At 41.3% G+C, this 12,970-nt stretch overlaps 1 protein-coding gene across 2 annotated transcripts in view; it reads right to left on the bottom strand.

Moving 5' to 3' along the window:
- Positions 1-7,816, bottom strand: part of nlgn4x.L (neuroligin 4 X-linked L homeolog) — a 185,475-nt gene extending 177,659 nt beyond the window's left edge. Inside the window, exon 1 of one of the 2 annotated variants that reach the window (XM_018246159.2) lies at positions 7,491-7,816. The gene's annotated coding sequence lies outside the window, so the exon portion shown is untranslated. The remainder of the gene's footprint in view (positions 1-7,490) is intronic. The other variant, XM_041581732.1, reaches the window with a different exon arrangement.
- Positions 7,817-12,970: the final 5,154 nt, after the last annotated feature.

Below are 12,970 nucleotides of genomic sequence, written 5' to 3'. Positions count from 1 at the left end.
GAGAAAAGAGCTTCAACCGGGTTTATTTATTAAAATATCAAAGCAGCACTACTTTAATTATCTTTGCTTTCAGTGAGCTAACCTTATAAAGCAAAAGCAAGAATCCATTAGCAGACTGAGTGTAAACAACTATCCGGGCACAGAGTATTAGGGAATAAAGCATGGGTATTTTGTTATATCATTTAGATCTTAGGAATACTAAGGCAAACAGAAGGAGAACTATTAAAAGGTGACAGAACTGAGTACATAACCCTGTCAAATGTGGGGATCGAAATGGCTCAGAGCATAAATGCTTTACAAACATTGCTTGAGTGCACCTGAGCTGAACTGTGACAGAGAAGTACCGCTGTTTGAAATGAGAACTCCATATTGATCTGTGTGGCTTATTGCCAGCTCTCGGCTTACAGTTAGACCTTTATTATCAGCCTTCTCACAGAATATTTAAACTTCTAACCTACAGGATATAGGAAAAGACGTTCAACATGCTAGTCACTTTTTTTTAATATCATTAATTCATGAAATGGCAGAGCAATACGCTGCTTGGTTGAGCACAGAACTGGATTATCTTATTTTACTTTTCCAGGTGACTCTGTCACTATGAATGGCTTTCACACCAAAGGGAGAGAGTTCTTCTGAACGCTGAGGGGGGTCGTATTGGGAGTCTGTCAAAAACAGAAGCAAGACTATTCTGTTATGTATGCAGAATTTACCCAGTCAATTAGTAGAGCGCTGAACTACAAAAATGTTTCCTCATAAGAGTTCTGCTAAATGTTTTCAATTAAGTACCCTCAATTAAACCCAGCTACTCTATAGTTCTCAGACAAGCAGATTATACCCCTACTGCATTCAATGAACAAGTGTCAAAACCTTAATTAACGACAGTTAAATCTGAAACAGACACTAATATTCCATCACTGATTTTCACCAAATATTTTTGATGTATTTGTATTTATTTATGATGTATGCTTTTGGAGACTTTCTGCGTTATGCTTAATGAATAAAAAAAAATCAATTAAATAAATAAAATGACTATAACAAAAGCTAAAGTAATTGCTATGTGTATTTTGCTGTACCAAACTAGAAAATACAGTATATGGCACCTGCCAAAAGGGTTATTTTCTGTGTAATTCCAATAATGGCATTAAAGCCATGCTTAAATAGAAAGCACTGGACCATGGAACATCATTCATGATACTTACTGCAAATCAAGTGTAAAAAATGCTTAAAAGAGCCATTGTTATAGGGTTTGAAATGGGCCAGCTAAATATAATCTCAGCCTGTCCATATTGAATTAAAATATATTATTGCTGAGAGGAGAATTAAAAAAAAAAACTGAGTGAATCAGGGCAGACTTCCTGATTGGATGAGCCAGATCATTGGCTGATCAATGGAGACGCTACCCTGATGGTCGATATGGTTAGGGCATGCTTACAGAGTGCTGACACATGACAACAGCAAAAATAAAAGTCTGTAATGCCTTTAGGCAAATTTGTAATCCTTAGGGAACACTTATGAAGGCAAGTGCAGTGTGTTTAATGCTATTCCAGAATTCACCATGTGTATTTTCACACAGAACGGTGCAGTTTGTTCCCTACAATTCCATTCCATATGAGGCAGTTGTGCCCAACTCATCACATTACACAATGGCACTGTAAACTGCCTTCAACTGCCTACAAAACTATTTCTGCTTGTGGTTTTTTAGGTATGATGTGCCTATTGATGTAACCCACAGACAGAACCCTGAAATTACTATCACCATCAGGATGAGTATAGCTCCAGGGTGGGTGCAGTAGTGTTTGGTATAGGGAATATCATAAAGTGACACTGTGATGGGAATTTATTTCAAAACACATCAGTTAATAGTGCTGCTCCAACAAAATGCTGCACTGAAATCCATTTTTCAAAAGAGCAAACAGATTTTTTTATATTTAATTTTGAAATCTGACATGAGGCTAGACATATTGTCAGTTTCCCAGCTGCCCCCAGTCATGTGACTTGTGCTCTGATAAACTTCAGTCACTCTTTACTGCTATACTGCAAGTTGGAGCAGCCTAACAACAGAACAATGGAAAGGTAACCAAATAACAGCTCCCTAACACAAGATAACAGCTGCCTGGTAGATCTAAGAACAGCACTCAATAGTAAAATCCAGGTCCTACTGCGACACATTCAGTTAGTAGGAGAAACAACAGCCTGACAGAAAGCAGTTCCATCCTAAAGTGCTGGCTTTTTCTGAAAGCACATGACCAGGCAAAATGACCAAAGATGTCTGCCTACACACCAATATTACAACTAATTGTGTATGCAGTAGTAAATGTGTTTATCTGTGCTGTTATAGTAATTACTGGCGGGGGAATTAACATCTTGTTCCTATTTAATAACCATGAAAAACGATGATACTCATGTGACCTTGACAGTCTTCCCACTAAATATAATCAGCTAAATCTAATCTCAGCTTATTTAGTATATTCATGTATATTACTGTGAATATGAAGGGCATGGAAGCAATGCAGAGTTGTATTGAGTGTAAGAACTGTCTCTCATAGGTGGGTGTGTCAGTACAGAGCTGATGATTGGATCTCTGGTGAGTAAGCTCTTTGGCTGTTCACTGTTATCAGCGTGCTTATGGGTGATATATTTGGAGCCTAGTAACTGGTACAATATACAGTATATGGATATAAATATCTTATGGCTATTTAACTGTGGAAAAAATAATTTTAAGCAACATTCTAATATGTATCAAACATTTCAGATATTGGTATATGCAATTACAATTGAAACCAGTGTTTGTCCCTTTCTGCAATGCTGGTTTTGGCTCTTAAAACAAAGTAGAAAAATGCCTGCTCTCTTCCAGCCAAGAAACCAATTCCCACAGTGGGTTCATGCATATTGCCAGTTCTGTTAATCTCTTGGTTTCTGTTAAATTGTTCCAAGAGTAATTGACAAATACATAGTCATTGCAATAAAAATGGCATTTAGAACAAACTCTGAAGCCACTGAAAATATTTCTTGAATTAAGTCTATTGGACAGTTCCTTAGAGTTACACATTATTTTGTTATAAAAAAAAAAAATGGGTGGATTTGTATTTCTCTATGTGTGCTGATTTAATAAGATATTACAAGTTTATTATTTGATAGGCATTGGATGCCCCATTCTACTGTGTCTTTTTGTTAAACATACTGCACTAAGCTGGTATACAAAAGAAAGCTTTCTTTAGTACAACAGCCCTTGCCTCTGGCAGGGTCTAGTCATTGGTTTTTGCAACTTGCCACTGACTGCCTCCCCATCTCAGACACCACAAGCATAAACTTATGGGCCTTTCCACCACTATTTTCTCTGAGATCCCTCCTAGTCAGTAGTCTGCAATGGTCAAATTCTTAAAGGGCACCTATTAGGTGAAAACATTTCCCCAAACAAAGGTGCGGGCTAATAGAGCCCACACTCTGGTTGGAGGTAACTGGTAGCTCCTGGTTTGAGCTGCCATGTTGGGGCACAAGCATGCTCATAATAAGCTAATGCCACAACTTGCTCATTATGCATGTGACATCAGAAGCTCATTATGGGCATTATGCGTTGCTGCTCACACTGGGAGTTCCCTCCTGGTGGGAGTGTCCTAGCAATGGCGGGGGGCAATTATTTTACAAAAAAACTACTGTTACCCCCAATCATAGTGCAGGTTCACTGCACAACCTTTGGTTGGGGAAAATATATTTGCCCTTTAACAACTGGGGAGCTCAACTATTCACCAGAATGTGAGTTTTTATTTGCCCTTCATATCACATACAGTATGTTACAAGGCTGCCATAATGCCATGCCCTATAGCCAGGTCTGGACTGGTATTCAAAATAAGCCCTGGCATTTCAAGTACAAAGAAGCTCAAACAGCCCCACACAGGCCCAATAAATAGTGACTGTCTGTGGCATCCTTTAGAACCCACAGATTGCCAGTCCAGGTCTGCCTATAGCCCTGGACTAGTCAAATTTTCTGCTCACCTTAAGAGTATTCAGCCTTTCCAAAATAAATGATCCATATGAAAAAAACAATTGTGTTGGAAAGAGTGCTTGATCTTGGAAGCTATTGCTCTTCCAGGGCTGGAGTAATAATCAGTCAATGTGTATCTTTTAAGTTATATAGAACTAAAGGTATGGCTTATCAGCTATCATTGTGCTTAGGATCTTGATGATTCTTTAGCTCAACCCTTGCCTATTGACATCATGTGCTTGCCTATGTCAGCAATCACTGATTGGGCCCTTGCACCAAAAGCAGCTTTTCATCAACCACTCATGGAAGAGGGAAAACAAATATTGTAGCATAGTATTAGAAACTGGGCAGGAAACATTGATAATCATTTTACCTGCAAGTTCTTTTATGGTCTAGATCAGTGATCCCCAACCAGTGGCTCGTGAGCAACATGTTGCTCACCAAACCATTGAATGCTGCTCTCAGTGGCCTCAAAGCAGGTGCTTATTTTTAAATACTGGCTTGTAGGTAAGTTTTGGTTGCAAAAAAAAACGTGTACTGTAAATAGAGTCTCCTGTAGGTTGCCAGTCCACATGACGCTACCAAATAGCCAATTGATGTCCTTATTTGGCATCCCCAGAGGCTTTTCTCGTGCTTGTGTTGCTCCAAAACTTTTGAATGTGGCACAAGGGTAAAAAAGGTTGGGGACCCCTGGTCTAGAGTTTGTGATGACCTTTCATTTTATTGAAGCACTTATAGAAACCCTTTTGTAATCCTTGCAGATGACACAACTCTCTTTGTACACAATGTTAACATTCTTGTTGCATGTGTGCCCTCGGACACACATTTACACAATCAACAAAAGAGCACATTCAGGGAAAACACTGACATTTCACTCCAGGCTGGCTAATTGAATCCAATGCAAAGAAAAGTGTTTCGGATGAATTGTTTAAACATACAGAACAGCAGAAAAAGTGGCACTCAGATGTCCTTTGGAAATTATTTATTGACTTTCATTTGCATTTTATTGTAAGATTGATGTCCTGAACTTTAAGACTAATGGAAAATCCTCCAGAACTGCGCAGGGAATAGCTGTCAATAATTTCATTGCAATGGCGTAATACTCTAGACTGTGAAGAACAGATTTCTAATTAGCAAAGTAAACACCTAATCATTCAGTGAGTGACTGGATGTTCTGCATGAGCATATTCCTATTGGACAGTAATGTTAGAAATATGCCCCAATCATACATGTGAGCACAGGATCAGTTCTAAAAAAAAAAAAAAGCACATCTCCAGATCCCCCCCACACTCCTGCCAAATACGCCAATAAAGTGTTAAGCTACTGTGATCCTGGCCAATGTGTTCTTTTAGAAGACTTTGATTTATCAGATTGGTGTAGGCGATTGAGAAGGCCCTGAGTGAATAATGGAGGCTCTGATACACTTGTTGGTCTTTAAATATAAAATAGATCACTCTCGGAGAGACCTTATATGTTCATCAAACTAAATCTTTCATGTAAGTGACCAGGGAAGAAAAAAAAAAATGGTTGTCGAGAAAAAAAGTGTACACACTACCACCTTGTGGATTCATATTTAAAGGACAGACACTGTCTCCTGTAGCTGTAGCCCGCTTTAGGATTTCTGTAATTTACGACCGGACTGGAATCATCTCCTGTTTGGGACTAGCCATTTAATGACTCACTACAGTATGAAGGCAGTCCAATATATTTATATCCTGCAAATGAAAACGCAGCATGAATTCTTAAAATCAAACACAAAAAAAAGGGGAGGGAAAACAGAGCCTTTGCTTAATGATAGAAATGTAGTTATCCTCTTCTCACATCATTTCTACTTCCACTGCAAGAATATTGAGATATATTAATTCATAGTAAAATTGGGATATGGAATTCTAGGGCAGGCTATGGGGGGGTTGATAAATAGTATCAAAATCCAATATAAAATGACCTGTGATGAATATGGCTATAAGTCCTGATATGAGAACAATCCATATGGAATTTGGGTGATCATCTTAAAACGACACAGCGGGTGGTCTATTAATACAAGTGGAGCCAGCGATTCAGCAACACACTAAGAGCAGTCGATTGCAGTTTCAACTTATATGGGGTTCTCTTTTCCACAATATTCCAGGGTTAGTATAACAGCGACGATCGCATGTGAATGTGGATATGAATACTAATAGATAACCCAAGAGTCAAAAGCAATGCCACAAAGGAGACAACCGACGATCGCCCGCTCTGTACTTGTACATCTACTGTAAACCCTTTGATCCAGAACCATGGGGGAAAAAAAATGTTGTCTTCGTCTATTTAAAATTCAGCCATTGCAGCCAAAAGCTGCAATGCCAGAGAGCAGTTCATCAGTCCACTGTTCCATAATGCACCATTATTGCAAAATGGGCCGGCACCCTCTGGCAGTGGAAGGGTTAAAATGGAACTTTTTCACAAATATCCCTTTGTGAGAGACATCTGTGTGCATCTGATCTGAGACCCTGCCACGATTACATGAAGCTGGTATCCACCCTTGGACACGGCATGGTTACCCCTATAATAAATGACTGCATCAACCTGCACAATATTTGTCACAGATGCTGGCATAGGTGCCAGATGCAATATCACAGTTTTGGGGGGCTTACAGGCGATTGAGTTGCGACTTGCTTAAAAACAAAAAAAAAATCACCGCATGCAGAACTGAGAAGGGACTTTACAGCCTGTGTCATTTCAACCGGCATTCGGATGCCACATGGGCTAATGCCTGCAAGATGAAATCAGTCCTATATTATTAAATAATAAGGGATAGGTGAGCCAAAACTGTTTTTTGTTTTTTTTTACTGGGATGGAGAAGATTTGATTAAACATCACAAACACTGCAGGGTGGACTGTTAATGGAAAATGTGCTTAAGGTGGGGGGTAGGATCTTTACATTTTTGTAAACTTTGCTGGTAACATGAGCATCATCTGGGCTCCGACTGAATGTGCAGCATTTGGTTCCTGCAAGGTGCAGCCTAGCAATAAATACAACATAGAAACCATGTCATGAGCAGCCTCACACCATATCCCCCTGCTTCACAGAATGCCCTTCATTTCCAGCACAGCCCCAAATAAATCCAACACCCGCCATGTGCCCCAACAGATGACGACATAGTCGTGCAAAATAGCAAGAAACAGAGAGAAGGAGACAAACTGCGACTCCTTTTTTTTGTGCTTGGATTTTCCCCCTTTTACTCTTTGCATTTGTCTGAAAGGCTGATTAGCTACTTTGTAAACACCACACACACACACAGCCTCTTTTTTTTTTACTGTCTCTTTCCACAGATGCGACAAAATCGTCGCTTGGGTCGGGGAGATAACCAGCAGATTGATGTGATATGTAGGGGGACTGGGGAGGCTTTGCAGCTGCAGCAGCACAGGAGTAAAGTATTGACTTGTAACCGATGGGGAAAAGTAGCGACTGCAGCAAAACCAAAGCAGCAACCAGACAAATCCATAGGAAAATCTTATTTTCACGTACCTTGAGCGCCAGGGAAAAGCGGCGCAAAAGCTCGGGCGCAGGCAAATCCCTAATCGTGATCCCTCGAAGCAGATCAGGCTCCCTTTATGGCTTCATACAAATAAACGCGTTTTGTTTCCAATCCAAAGGCGATTTGTCGCTGACCGAAGGAATGCGAGAAACACAACGGCTAAATGAATAAAAGAAAGAGCTGAGTATTCTCTGAGCAGGAGAAATCATTGGGATCAGTGTGAGCGGCTGTGCCAGTAAAGAGCTCTCATTGCCTATGCACAGACAGACACAGAGAACGATCTGCAAGAAAAAAAAAAAAAAAAAAAAAAGGATTGAGGAGGGAGAAAGGACCAGGCTGTAGCAGTCATTCTCCTTTAGCTATTGGAGCAAACTCAATGAAATTTACCAAGCCGACAGCCAATAGTTGGTCGCAGCCCGCGTCATCTCTATAGAAACCCGAATCGACGATCTCCGGGGCTAATGAGAAGCGCGGTTAATGGAAAGCGCAATATAAACGGATCGTTGTCCTAAAGTTTATACATCTGTAATGCCAATCGCTGAGCTGCTCGTGTTGGGATCCAGAGAGATTTATCAGCCCCACAGGGGAACGAGGGAGAGCAGGGGAATAGTCACTGGCACAAGAGCTTCCTAAACAGAGAGGTGGATGGAGGTTTGTGGTTTAAACCCCTTGTAAGGTGGTCAGACACCATGAGATATGCAGGGTGGCCAAATGAGCCGATCTTTACCCGATATTGGCACAGACCGGATGAGCATTGCTTCTACTAGCCGACGTGTCCTCCATCGCCAAAAAAAATCAAAACTAGATCAATATCTGGACGATTCTTGGCCTGATATTCATTAGGGATACCCTTTGGAACACCCCCTACCAGTGTCAGACTGGGACACCAGGGGCCCACCAAAAAACCTTAGACCAGAGGCCCACCAAAAAACTTCAGACTAGGGGCCCACTCTCAGTACTTTTATTCTTCCTCTCCTCACTCAACCTCTATTGTCCTTGTCTCTTTTCTTTTCATACTATAATCTGTTTTTCCACCTATTTAGCCACTTTTTTCTCATAGAAATAGGGAATGACCATAAAATAGGCCAAATGTTTAGCAGCATGAGGGCCCCCTGACAACTGGGCCCACCTGGACTTTTCCTGGTATCCCTGTGGGCCAGTCCGACACTGCCTCCTACCAGGGCCGGATTGACATAGTGGGCGCCCCTTGGCCCTCAGTCCAGTGTCGGACTGGGACAACAGGGGCCCACCCAAAAACCTTAGACCAGGGGCCCACTCTCAGTTCTATTATTCTTCCTCTACTCACTCAACCTCTATTTGCCTATTCTGTTCTCTTTACATACTATAATCTATTATTCCATCTATTTAGCCTAGAAATAGGAAATGGACATGAAATAGGCCAAATATTTAGCAGCATGAGGACCCACTGACACCTGGGCCCACTGGGAGTTTTCCTGGTATCCTGGTAGGACAGTCTGACACTGCCGCCATCGTTTGTCACCCCCTTTCCCGACCCTTTTATTCATTTCAATTTTCATCATCGGAACCGGAGCAATGGGGATTGGCGCACAGGAAATTAAAAAACTCCTTGTATCTCCTGTGCATTCCCGGTGTTTCCAAACCAATGTGGGTGTGGTTGGGCAGCATGCCACCCCCTAAAATCCTGCAGCGCTACACCCAGGCCTTGGTGACCTCTCCACAAATCCCGGCCACAGGCAGATAAGATGCTGAATCTGTCTAAAGGTGGCCATACATGTGCCCAACGAGCGGATCTCGGCTCGCAATATCGGGCTGATCCGATCATTGGACCCTAGGCCCCAGCGATTGGATCATGATGCAGGCAATACAGGAGGTCAGATCGCAGGATCACATCAACAAACAGATGTGGTCCACGATGCGAAGGGATTTTTAGACCTGCCCTTCCGACATCTGGCAGACTTTCGGCCAGATATCGATTGGGGAAGCCAGTTGAAGGGCCAATAAGTTGCCGGGCCACCCCGGTAACAAGATAACAGATAATAGGGATACCTTAGTACATCAGGTATTCAGCCATTGGTTGGTCCAAGTATATCTAGGATTGCAAAATGGATCATACATTTTCAACTCAAATCCTACCCCTAGTCTGAACTTTCAGGATTATCTGGAAGAACAAATGACCATTTTCTTCAGATCCCAACATAAGGAGGCCATACATGGCCAGCGCATGGGGTCTTCCGATGGGCTTCCTCTATTGATATCTGACCAAAAATCAACCAGATGTCAATCGGGTCGAATTAAAAATCTCTTCAGATTGAGGACCGCATTGGTTCATTGATGTGGTCTTCACACTGACCGCCTGCATTCCTGGCGTTATGATCTGATCGTTGGGACTTGGGCTCACAATCGGATCAGTCCGATATCGCTCACTCAAGGTGAGCATATTGGGGCAAGATCCACGCATTTAGTTACCTCTCCAAATGAGCGGATCTGCCCGTTTTTGGCCACCTTAACATTCAGGCTGGGCCCCCAAAATCGCAAAATTTACTAGTAGTAACAATCACCATAATATTTAAGGGTATTTCAGGGTTTGCTGACATCCCCTCACCCTCCCTTGTCTAATTGTCATTGGAGCGGGTCCAGGGCGGCCCATTGCTTCTGCAGAGAACACAGTTGCACACTCTCCATTAGAGGATCCACAGAGTTGACTTCCTCTATAGCACAGAAATACCCCTCCCCAGCCGCTCTTCTTCTTTAAATATTTGTGCATGTGTGCAGGTGAGGGGGGGGGTAACATGTCAGAGCTTCTGTGTGCACCTTACCCCTTGTAAGTTTTTTTCGGGGGGAGGGGTCAGGCGCCTTCTTATTATGGATCATAAAGGTGAAGGGAAAGGCCATTGTTCCTGTTAGCAGAAAAGTGACGGAAAACTCCACCCAGTGAATTAATGAGTAATTGTGATGGGCAAATACATTTCCCAGGCATTGATTTGCGGTGGACCTTCACGTTTTGGCGTTGGCGAATGTTTTTGCGAAACTGCAGTGAAAATTTAAATTGTCGCACGCATAAAATTTGTTACGCATCAAAATTATTCGGACGCCCATTGACTTTAATGCATTTGGACAAAATAGTTGCGTGCATAAAAATTGACGCTCGCTAAATGCATTTCGCAAATTTTTCACCCATCTCTAATAAGTAAGCAGCACAGCACAATCTTCTTCCTTATTTGTGCCAGTGTGCATGTGCAGTACAGTAAAAATCCAAACTTTAAGAAAAACGGCCGTCTTTTTCACTGTACTGTGCATGCATTGGCCCAGGGCCATTGAAGAGGAAGAAGAGAAAGAAAAGGATGGCTCATTGGTGCTTGCTCAGCAGTACCCCAGACAGGTGCAGTTTTCTGCTACCAGGAGCACTGGCCTGGGGGGTGCCTAATATTTTGCACCCTCAGTAATTTCACCTTTCCTTCTGTTTTAAGGTTACCAGAGGTGGTATTCTGTTGACTTTGATAACCCGTTGCACACTGCCACTTGTGATAGTGGCCCAACTACTTATAACAGACCCTGCAGTCCAGCCCCCCCCCCTGTGAGTCTGCAGTATTGTAGAGCCCCCTCCCAGCCCCTTTTCTGCATTGAACGTCACCAAAGGTAGCAAACTGGCGCATGCAGACAGTAGTCTGTCCCAGGAGGCGGGCGAGGGAGAAGGGAATGTTTGCACGTTTTGCCATGAAGTTGAAGAGAAGAGGTGAAGAGACAAAATTCTGACTTAAAATTTAAAATTTCATCTCTTTAAGTTACCAGGAGAGGCTTTATGCCACCTCTGGTTACTTGCCGGCTGCTACCGCCTTGAGTCAAGTTTTACAACTCACCTCACGCCTCACGCCAGCAGCGCCGCTGGCAGCAAAACTGAATGCAGCTCCGTGCTCCTTTCTGGATGATTATTGATACATGTTTTTTCCCTATTTCTCTGATTAAACAACTCTTTATGTTAAATGGATTTACAGGTGACTTCTGCAATGAAAAGCTGCTCTGCATATCTACCAGACTGATGTGAGCCGCACTTTCAATTCTAATCCAGTTACATTAAATCACTAATCCCCCCTTTCTCCAAATTAAAAAAAAAGTGCCCAGAAAGTACACCATGTACTGTACCTAAGTTCTTGCCTAGAATTAGTAACACAGTGTTGTCTTGTCTAAGCATTTATAAAAGATGAGCATCAGTCAGCAGAACTTTTTATTTTAAATCCAAGGCATCCTAAAATGTGATATAAATTGTCATCCTTAACTCTCTGCAATTTCTTAGCATCAATGTCTTGAGATAAAAACAAGTGTAAAGTTACGATAAATCTCTGGAATAATATTTTTTTCGTGGAAATGGTGGCAATTACCCCCACCGTGATGTCATAATAACCATATTAAATGGGTTGTTCATGTTAAAGGGATTCTGTCATGATTTTTATGATGTAGATTTTGTTTCTAACTAACAATGTTTACACTGCAAATAATTCACTTTACCATATAACATTTCATTCCTGAACCAGCAAGTGTATTTTTTTTACTTGTAATATTGGTGTGTCATCTCAGGTCATTTTGCCTGGTCATGTGCTTTCAGAAAGAGCCAGCACTTTAGGATGGAACTGCTCTCTGGCAGGCTGTTGTTTCATCTACTCAATGTAACTGAATGTGTCACAGGGACCTGGATTTTACTATTGAGTGCTGTTCTTAGATCTACCAGGCAGCTGTTATCTTGTGTTAAGGAGTTGTTATCTGGTTACCTTCCTATTGTTCTGTTGTTAGGCTTCTGAGTCGGGGGGGGGAGGGAGGGTGTGCAGTACAGCAGTAAAGAGTGACTGAAGTTTATCATAGCACAAGTCACATGACTGAGGGCAGCTGGGAAACTGACAATATGTCTAGTCCCATGTCAGAATTCAAAATTAAATATAAAAAAAATCTGTTTGATCTTTTGAGAAATGGATTTCAGTGCAGAATTCTGCTGGAGCAGCACTATTAACTTATTCATTTTGGAAAAAAACATTTGTTTTTCTCTTGACAGTATCCCTTTAACTTTTAGTATGAAGCAGAGAGTGATATTTCGAGACAATTTGCAATTGGTTTTAATTTTTTTATCATGTGTTTAAGGAAGAGTATTACATTAAGAAAAGAGAGTTTTTATTTTTATTTGTGCTAATTGTTTTGCTCTTTGTGACTTTTATTACATTCCCCCATAAATGTTTGAAGTTTGCACGCTTATATCCAAAAAATGTTTTTTTTTTGTTTTAGTGGCAAGTTAGATGCTTTTCTAAGAGAGAAAAATAATGTTTAAATGCTTTAGCATTTCAGATCTGCAAACATCAGGTTTTCACATGGCTGTTAAAGGGCATGTAAAGGCAAAAAAATAAAATCCCATTTTTACTTTCTTTAATGAAAAAGAAACCTATCTCCAATATACTTTAATTTAAACATGTGTATCATTTTTATAAGAAACCTGAGTGTATGCAGT

Source organism: Xenopus laevis, chromosome 2L, assembly GCF_017654675.1.
Source record: "Xenopus laevis strain J_2021 chromosome 2L, Xenopus_laevis_v10.1, whole genome shotgun sequence".
NCBI lineage: Eukaryota > Metazoa > Chordata > Amphibia > Anura > Pipidae > Xenopus > Xenopus laevis.
This window is presented reverse-complemented; position numbering and strand designations above follow the sequence as displayed.